At 51.2% G+C, this 8,765-nt stretch overlaps 1 long non-coding RNA gene across 1 annotated transcript in view; it reads right to left on the bottom strand.

Annotated features, from left to right (window-relative positions):
* Positions 1-6,064, bottom strand: part of LOC309606746 — a 37,062-nt gene extending 30,998 nt beyond the window's left edge. Inside the window, exon 1 of the long non-coding RNA XR_014232035.1 lies at positions 5,699-6,064. This is a non-coding gene — a long non-coding RNA (uncharacterized lncRNA). The remainder of the gene's footprint in view (positions 1-5,698) is intronic.
* Positions 6,065-8,765: the final 2,701 nt, after the last annotated feature.

Here is an 8,765-nt window from a genome sequence, read left to right as displayed (position 1 = left end):
AAAGAAGAAAGGAAGGAAGGAAAGAAGGAAAGAAGGGAGAGAGGAAGGGAAGGAGGGAAGAAGGAAGGAAGGAAGGAAAAGAAGAAAGAAAGGAGGGGAGACGAAATTCAACCCTACTTCACACCGTATGCAAAAATGAACTTTAACTTTTTATTTATTTATTTATTGGCTGCATTGGGTCTTTGTTGCTGTGCGCAGGCTTTCTCTAGTCGTGGCGAGCGGGGGCTAGTCTTCGTTGTGGTGCATGGGCTTCTCATTGCGGTGGCTTCTCTTGTTGTGGAGCACGGGCTCTGGAGCGCAGGCTCAGTAGTTGTGGCACATGGGCTTAGCTGCTCCGCAGCATGTGGGATCTTCCCGGACCAGGGCTCGAACCCATGTTCCCTGCATTGGCAGGCGGATTCTTAAGCACTGCGCCACCAGGGAAGTCCCCCAAAATTAACTTTAAATGTATCATAGACCTAAACATAAGAGTTAAAATTATAACACTTTTAGAAGTTTAGAAAACAGGAGAAAATCTTAGCCACCTTGGGCTTGGCAAAGATATCTTCAATAGAACACAAAAAATGAACTATAGAGGAAAAAAATGATATATTGGACTTCATAAAACAAGACTTCTGCTTTCCAAAGAGACTGTAAAGAGACTGTTACAAAAATAAAAAGGCAAGCCACAAACTTTGGGGAAGACATTTGAAAAATCGATATTTGACAAAGGACTTCTATCTAGAAAAGACGGAGAACACTTACAGCTGAACAATAAAAAAAGATCATCCAATTTTAAAACAGGGCAAAAGGTTTGAACAGATGCTTCACCAAAGAGGAGCTAAGGGGCTTCCGTGGTGGTGCAGTGGTTGAGAATCTGCCTGCCAATGCAGGGGACACGGGTTCGAGCCCTGGTCTGGGAAGATCCCATATGCCGCGGAGCAACTGGGCCTGTGAGCCACAACTACTGAGCTTGCGCGTCTGGAGCCTGTGCTCTGCAACAAGAGAGGCGGCCACGACAGTAAGAGGCCCGCGCACCGTGATGAAGAATGGCCCCCGCTCGCCGCAACTAGAGAAAGCCCTCGCACAAAAATGAAGACCCAACACACCCCAAAATAAATAAATAAATAAATAAATTTATTTAAAAAAAAAAAGAGGAGCTAGGGAAGACAAATAAGCATATGAAAAGATGTTCTACACCATTAGGAAGATGCAAATTAAAACCACCACACACCCAAGAAGGGCAAAAATTTAAAAGACCAAGTGTTGGTGAGAATGGAGAACAGCGTGGCAGTTTCTTAAAAACTTACACCTATGCCAGCCATATGACCCAGCCACTCCACTGTTTTTATTTACCAACAGCAATGGGAGAATTTGCCCACTCGAAGACATGCGCTTGAGCGTTCACAGCAGCGTTATCTGCAACTGCCAAAATCTGGAAACAACCCAAATGTCAGTCAACAGATGAACAGGTAACAGATTTTGGTATATCTAGACAATGAAATACAAATTATACAAAACATGTACTTTTATAACATGTTAGAAAACGCAAACTAATCTTTAGGGTCAGAAAGCAGATTAGAGGTTGCCCAGCACAGGGGGAGGGGAGGGAAGGAGGGATTTCCAAGGTGCAACAGGGAATCTTTGGGGTGATGGATACATTCCTTATCTTGATTATGGAGGTGGTTTCACAGGTGAGTGGATATGTCAAAAAGCATTAAATTGCACACATTTTTTGTAAACTTAAATAAGTACAGTCAATTATCCTCAAGAAAACTGTAATTAAACTTAAAAATTATAATCAAACAAAACACTCATGTATTTAAGAAATCTGGCCTTGGAAGTACTCAGCAGCCCCCTGGGTGGCCCCCTGACCTGTGACCCAAGGTAACTGCTAGCCTACATTCTCGTGTTTTCCTCATAAATGTGTCACCTACTCACACATTCCTCAACGGCATGCTGTTTGGTGACAACAGCATGGCATCCTGTAGTCTTCAACCACTTCTTTCAACAACAGTGTTATGTGTTTGAGATACAACCTCGTCGATGATTGATCGTGGCTGTGGTTTGCTCCTTTTCTCCCCTTTATTCATTTATTAAGCTTGAAAGCAAACCTCAGGCAGCAGCAAATCTGCAGGGGGACAGCTCCCAGCTCATCTGAGGCCACAGGTGCTTGGCAGGAGGCCAGTGTAGCCCAGGGGCACGAGTATGGGGGACAGAGTGGGCTCTGGGGTCACGCAGGTGGCAGGGCTCGGTCCCTGGGGCCAGTGTCTGTGAGGAGGACTGTTGACTCTACTCTTGGTGAGAAGGGGCCATGCAAGGCTTTGAGTAGAGGGCTGATGGGATCTAACCTGATTCTGGAAGATGCTCTGGCTGGGAGAAGGGAATGGGTGACCAGGCGGGGGACTGGGGCAGGGAGACCCATTCAGGGCTACTACATCCGAGCAGGAGGTGACTGGCTGGCCTGGGGTGCCAGCAGCACCCCCTGGAGGAGTGGTCAGGGAAGGGGGGGCGTGATTTGCAGGAAGAGCCCTTTGGATTTGCTGAAAGGTTAGGAGTGGAATTTGAAAGAGGAATTGCCGAGGAGACTTTGCGCGGTGTGTCTGAATGACCGCCTGGTGGCGTTTTACCGAGACGGGTGACGTCTTTTCCCCAAGGGGAGAGTGAGCGTTGTGAACTCACACATCTGGGGAGACCAGGCAGGTGGAGAACCCAAGGGGGGTGGGGACCGTGACCACCCAGCCCCAACCACTGTCGCCCTGGAGCTTGTGAGCCCAGGGGTGCCAATCAGTCAGAGGTCACAATTTTTATGTGAAATCTCCAAAATGTTCAACGTTGGCTCGATTGTTTAAAACACAGCCTTTGGGCCAAAGGTGTCTGGAGGAGCCAAGCCACCCTCCTCTTCCAGCCTCACCAGCCTGGACGCCCAGCTCCTTCCCCACCGGGCGTGAGGCTCCTCCCTCCCTCGTGAGGCCATCCTGACGTCAGCTGGGGGCCCCTCCCACCCCTCCCTGTTGCCTCCACGCCCTCTTGGTTTCCTTCATCACCCTTAGAATCTGTCTTCACGAAATTAGTGGTTGGGGAGCCAGTTGAGATGTGGCCCCCTCCCTCCACCTTGCTGGCTGGAAGGCTTCTGTCTTGTTCTCACCACATCCCCAGAGCTTTGCTCCAGGGCCCAACTCAAGGTACCCAATAATTGTTTGTTGGGTGAATGAATGACGAATGAATGAATGGGAGAGAAGAGAGTGAGGAGGCCGAAGAGAGCGTCCCGTTGTTCAGTGGGGTTTCCATTCCGTTTGCCTCCACCTGCCGAAAGCTTGACCCTTCCTGGGGTCCATGGGGATAGCCCCGAGCACCCCCCAAGTTAGAGTGTGGGCCCACGACCCGTCCACAAACACCCCCTTTCCCACCCCCTCCTCCTGGCACAGACATCAGAACTCGCTACCCGCCCACGCCCCTCCCTCCCCATGGCATCATCTTGTTCTCCGGGCCCTCGCTGGGTCCACCAAAGCCCTCTCCTGGGACATTTCTAAGGAAAATGGAGAAAGAAGATCAGCCCTCTTTGGGGGTGGAGCAGCAAGAATTGACATTCTGGGGTGATGGTTGCCACGCTGTCCCCTGTGTGGAGGAAACAGATCTGCAGCGAGAAAGAAGCCAAGAGAGAAGTGGAGACAAGGGACAGAGGAGGGACGCAGCCCCCAGGCCCCCAGTGCAACTCTCCTCCTGGTCTCATGCGAGCTGGGGACAGTGTTGGTCCCAACCCAAATCCTGGCAATGCTGCACTAGGGTCCTTGGCCTGGCACAGAGGGTGGGGGCAGGGCACCCACAGGAGCCATGCGTGTCCCTTCTGGCTCAGTGGGTGGCAGGGGGTCTGCCGAGGCTGTGTGCCCACCTGGGTCCCTGAGGAGGTGCTAACGGAGCACCAGTTGCATGTGGCATGTTTAGTCCTCACAGCTGAGAACTGACTTCTCATGGGTACAGCTGTCTTGGCTTAGGGAACTCCCTTGGCTAGGTCACGTGGGCCAAGGTGAGACCCTGAGGACACCAGTTTTTGCAGGAGAAAACTGCAAACTGGGGCGGGAGAAAACTGCTGAGAGAGGGTAAGGCGGAGGCTGCCCAGTGAACCCAGAGGCAAGGGCATCCCGCAAGCAAGGCTGTCCAGTTCCACCCGGGGAATGCATGTTCTCACGGCTGCAGGAAAACATGCCCTCTGTCTCCTTAAGCCTCTAGGATTTAGGCAAATGGTGCATATGTGTGTGGGCACGTGTGTGTGTGTTTGTGTAAATAAAGGCTGGGGGCTGACATTCAGTTTCCAAGGTACAGACCCACCCAGGATAGAACCGTAGGAAATCACAAGTCCGTGGTAGACAGCGACTCCAGCAGGACAGGAAGTAACCAGGAGCCTGGAAGCCCCACCTTCACCCTCCCCGCAAAACCCTCCTTCATTTTGTTCAAATAGCACAGATGGGGAGAGAGCCCAAAGGTCCAGTCCCCCTGACATCTGCATTACAGATGTTCTTCCTCGAAAAATAAGAGTTCTTCGTTAAAACTGCCAAGCAACATTAGTTATACGTGAAAAGATGAATCACATTTTGACTTAGATTTACACCAGCCTCACTCCGTGTGTACAGTTTAGTGCTTGTCCTTCAAACAACATCTATCCCTGCCTGATCTGACCCTGGACCGAACCCCACTCCCTATGAGCCCTTCTCAAGTTGGTCTCTGGGGTTCCCTATGTGTCTCCCACAGTCCTCATGGTCAAAAAAAATGATGATGATGATGTTGATGATGAAGATGATGACATTAATAACAGGTATTCACTGCTCGTCAGGGCCTGTTATAAGTGATCTATATAAACGTATTTAGTCCTCACAGAGCTTTATGAGATCAGAACTATTATCATCCCCATTTTACAGAGGAGGAAACTGAGGCTTAATGCCTTTTCTAAGGCCACACAGATTGGGCACAGCAGGGGTTCAAATCCAGACAGCCTACTCCCAAATCTGTGTGAGTAACCATTGAACCACACTGCCTCTCGTTTCAGGAGAATTCAGGGGTTTGTTAAAACCATGGCCGGCACTGGCTACTCTGATCTCAGGCCGTGCGTGTCTCATCCACAGAAGCAGAAAAGAAAGCTTCTGATTGCACGGTGTGTTTGCACATTGCCGGCCAAATCCTGCCACTGTGTTTTACAGTGAAATGAGAGGGATTTTGCCAAAATCCATGTCACACTTTCACTTACACTCCCCGCAGCTTTTCCTTGCATCCACCTAAAATTAATCTTCTTAGCAATAGGCTACAGGGCTTCCCTGGTGGCGCAGTGGTTAAGAATCCACCTGCCAATTCAGGGGACACAGGTTCGAGCCCTCATCCAGGAAGATCCCACATGCCGCAGAGCAACTAAGCCCGTGCGCCACAACTACTGAAGCCCACGCACCTAGAGCCTGTGCTCTGCAACAAGAGAAGCCACCGCAATGAGAAGACTGCGCACCACAAGGAAGAGTAACCCCCACTTGCCGCAACTAGAGAAAGCCCGTGCGCAGCAACGAAGACCCAACACAAGAAAAATAAATGAAATAAAATAAATAAATTTATAAAACAGTGGTCCCCAACCTTAAAAAAAAAAAAAAAAGGCTGTAACTCACAAAATCAAAGAGACAGCGCTCTGCTAGAGGACCAGGCGTTCCTAAGAATGCAGCTAAACCAGCATATGACTTACTCAGTAAAGATGCTGAAATCCTAAAGGCCGAGAACCGGGGGGCCAGCAGGGGTGGTCCGGACCCCTGGAACAGGGGCCCCGTGGTACGGGTTCCAGGGAAATCGTGCAAGGGCTGGGGGGCCAGCCGTTTGCATCCAGCCTTGTTAAAATGTGCCAGCTGGTCGCTGCCAGCTGTGGTCAAGACCCTGCGCAGAGCGGGGCAAAGTTCAGCCTGTTTGAGCGGCTCGAATTCTGACGAGCCTCATTCCGACTGGCTGGTTAACATCTCCCCGTTGAATTTTAACATGAAATATCTTTTTGACGCAGCAAGGAGAGCGAAGCCCCTTTGGTGAAGGCAGGCTAAGCTTGCAGGAGCCGCCAGGCCCATGAAAGGGAAGAAGCCGCAGCCACGGCCGCCCAAAGCTCTCCTTGACCTACTTAGAGCTGATCTGTTCCATGGGCCAGAGGAACCGGGGGTAGGGGGAGGGGGGAGAGGGCGGTGGCTCCTGGGAGGCCGAAACAAACGGGGGCTGTGACCAGGGCTGTGGCAGCCCGCACGAGGGGGCCAATTAAAGCCATGCTATACTCACCCACAAGCTTTGGCCACCTGCCCGAGATGGTGCTGAGCCAGCGGCCCGCGGCCACCCTCTCCACCACTGTGCAGCCTCCGCGTGGGCGGTGGGTACACACAGGTGGCCCAGCCTCTCCTGCTCCCAGGGGTCAGCAGCCTCGACGCCAGAGGAAAATGCATTTCAACGCAGCCAGTGCCTGTGACTACTCTGGAGAGATGCCTGGGGCAGGAAGCAGGGGTTCTGTTGATGAGTGCCCACTGGATACCAGGCAGGTGCCACACACAGTGCCCCAGAGGTGGGAACGGGTGACTCTGGAAGTTAGCTTGGAGGGAAGGCTGCTTTTCTGTCTGGTAAAACCTTTTATTGGGGCTTTTGGCTACAGAAAGGGAAAGCTAGAGTCTGGTCCGGAAGGAGAGGAGGTCAAGTTGGCAGCATCAGGAAGTAAATGGATCTCTTCCCTGGCCCCTGAAGGGCTATGAGAGGGATTGATTTGGGGCTCCCTCTAAGGAGGTTCTGAGCTAGGAGAAGGGGGCCCTTGGGCTCAAGGAAGAGAGGATGTGAGGGAAGGGGCTGCTGATCTGATGGAGCAGGAGCCCAGGGAGAGGGGCAAGGATGCTGAGGCAAGGATGCTACCTGGTGTCCTCCTTTGCTGCCCGAAAGCCTTCAGCCAATCTCAGGAGTTAAAAACATAAACACTGGAGCTGGACAGACCTGGATTGGAGTCCTGATTCTGCCACAGAGTAGCTGTATGACCCAGACTCAGCTCTACGAGCCTCAGTTTTCACATCTGTAAAAATGGGTATAAGAATCATATATCTAATTAAAAGGGTTGTCAGAAGGATTAAATGAGTTATTACAGGAAGAGGACTTAGAATTGTGCCCAACACATATAAAGACCCAATAATATCACTTATATGTGGAATCTAAAAAAGGAAAACTTAAGAGAAACAGAGTAGAATGGCGGTTACCAGGGGCTGGGGGCATAGGGGAAATGGAAGATGTTGGTTAAAGGGTACAAACTTCCAGTTACAAGATTAACAAGTTTGGGGATCTAATATACAGCATGGTGATTATAGCTAATAATACCGTATCATATGCTTGAATGTTACTAAGAGAGTAGATCTTACACGTTCTCACCACAAAAAGGAATGGTAACTAAGTGACGGGATGGAGGTGGCAGCTAATATATGGTGGTCCTCATTTTTCAATTTATAAAAGTATCAAATCAACGCATTGTACACCTTAAACTTACACAATGTTACTTGTCAATTACATTTCAATAAAGCTTGGTGGGGGGAGCGTTAATGAGACCATTCGGTATCGTCATCTTCCTCACCACAACCAACACCACCACCAGCATAATCATCAAGCCTTGAGGTATCTCTCAGCTGTTCTACAGGGAATTCTGAGTTGAGCCTGTGGCCACATTTGGGGCACATTTGGTAGTAATGAGGAGCGGGCCCAGTGCATTTTTCCAGGAAGGTGGTGGCCCAGACTTTCAGAACTTCCCGGAAGAGCAGTTTGGAAAAAGTAACACCCAGGAGACCAGATCTTCAGAGGTTCTGGAGAAGGAGTTGGAATTCCAGGCATCACATGTGTCGGGGGCTCTAATTACTTGGACACTCTGGCAGCGGGAGAAGGTGAGGACCCTCAAAGAACCATGACTTCTTTTCCTGAAAACAACCTTGCGAAGTGGGGGTTATGATGCCTATTTACAGATGAGGAAAAGAAAAGGCCCTGAGAGCCCAAATTCAAACCGAGACCATGAAGATCGCACAGTCTCCCTGCGTCCTGCCTGGGCCCTGGTCCGCGTGCTGGGTCCTGCTGTGGGCACCGTGAGGGACACAATGACTTAGTCTGGGCCCTTGGGAAGCGTGCAGCCCATTACCCGACAGAGGGAAGAGGTGGAGGATCCTCCCGCGGGCAGGGGGCTGCGGTGGAGATGGGCAGGGACAGGGAGGGAGAAGCGTGGACGGATGGTGGCAACAGCCCACAGATAGAAGAAATGGCACACAAGGGAAGACGGGTGCAGGGCATTTCAGGCCATGTGAAGGAGGCGGCAAAGTGAAGGCTCTGAAGATGGGTTGGGGAGGGGGGCTCTGGCTGGCTTGGCCTTGTCTCTGAAGCACTCGGGAGTCATCGGAAGCTTTGACGAGTCGGAGCCTGCAGACACCTTCAGAGGGACCAACTGAGACTGTCCTCTCAGAATTGCCATCTGGTCTCAAAGCACTTGAGGGAAGGGAGGACAGTGGAGCTCAGGTGCTACATTACACTCTGTCCCAAGTGCTGGGGACCCCAGAGGCATAAGCAAACTCAGTTGGCTGTGGCTGCCACCTCCTCCAGCCGCCTGCCTGAATGCAGCCAGCCTTCCTGGCCACCGGGGACTTCGCTGAGTCACTGACAGTAAGCACTCCTACTGGCCTTTCTCCTGCCTGGCCTGGGACCAAGGGCAGCTGCTGTCACCACAGGACATTGGGGCTGGTAGGAATCACAAAAAACCTGCTGCGCCATCTGGC

The sequence above is a fragment of the Balaenoptera borealis genome (assembly GCF_965194805.1).
Source record: "Balaenoptera borealis genome assembly, chromosome: 11".
Classification (NCBI taxonomy): domain Eukaryota; kingdom Metazoa; phylum Chordata; class Mammalia; order Artiodactyla; family Balaenopteridae; genus Balaenoptera; species Balaenoptera borealis.
The sequence above is the reverse complement of the archived record's forward strand: the minus strand, read 5'-3'. Positions and strand labels throughout refer to the sequence as shown.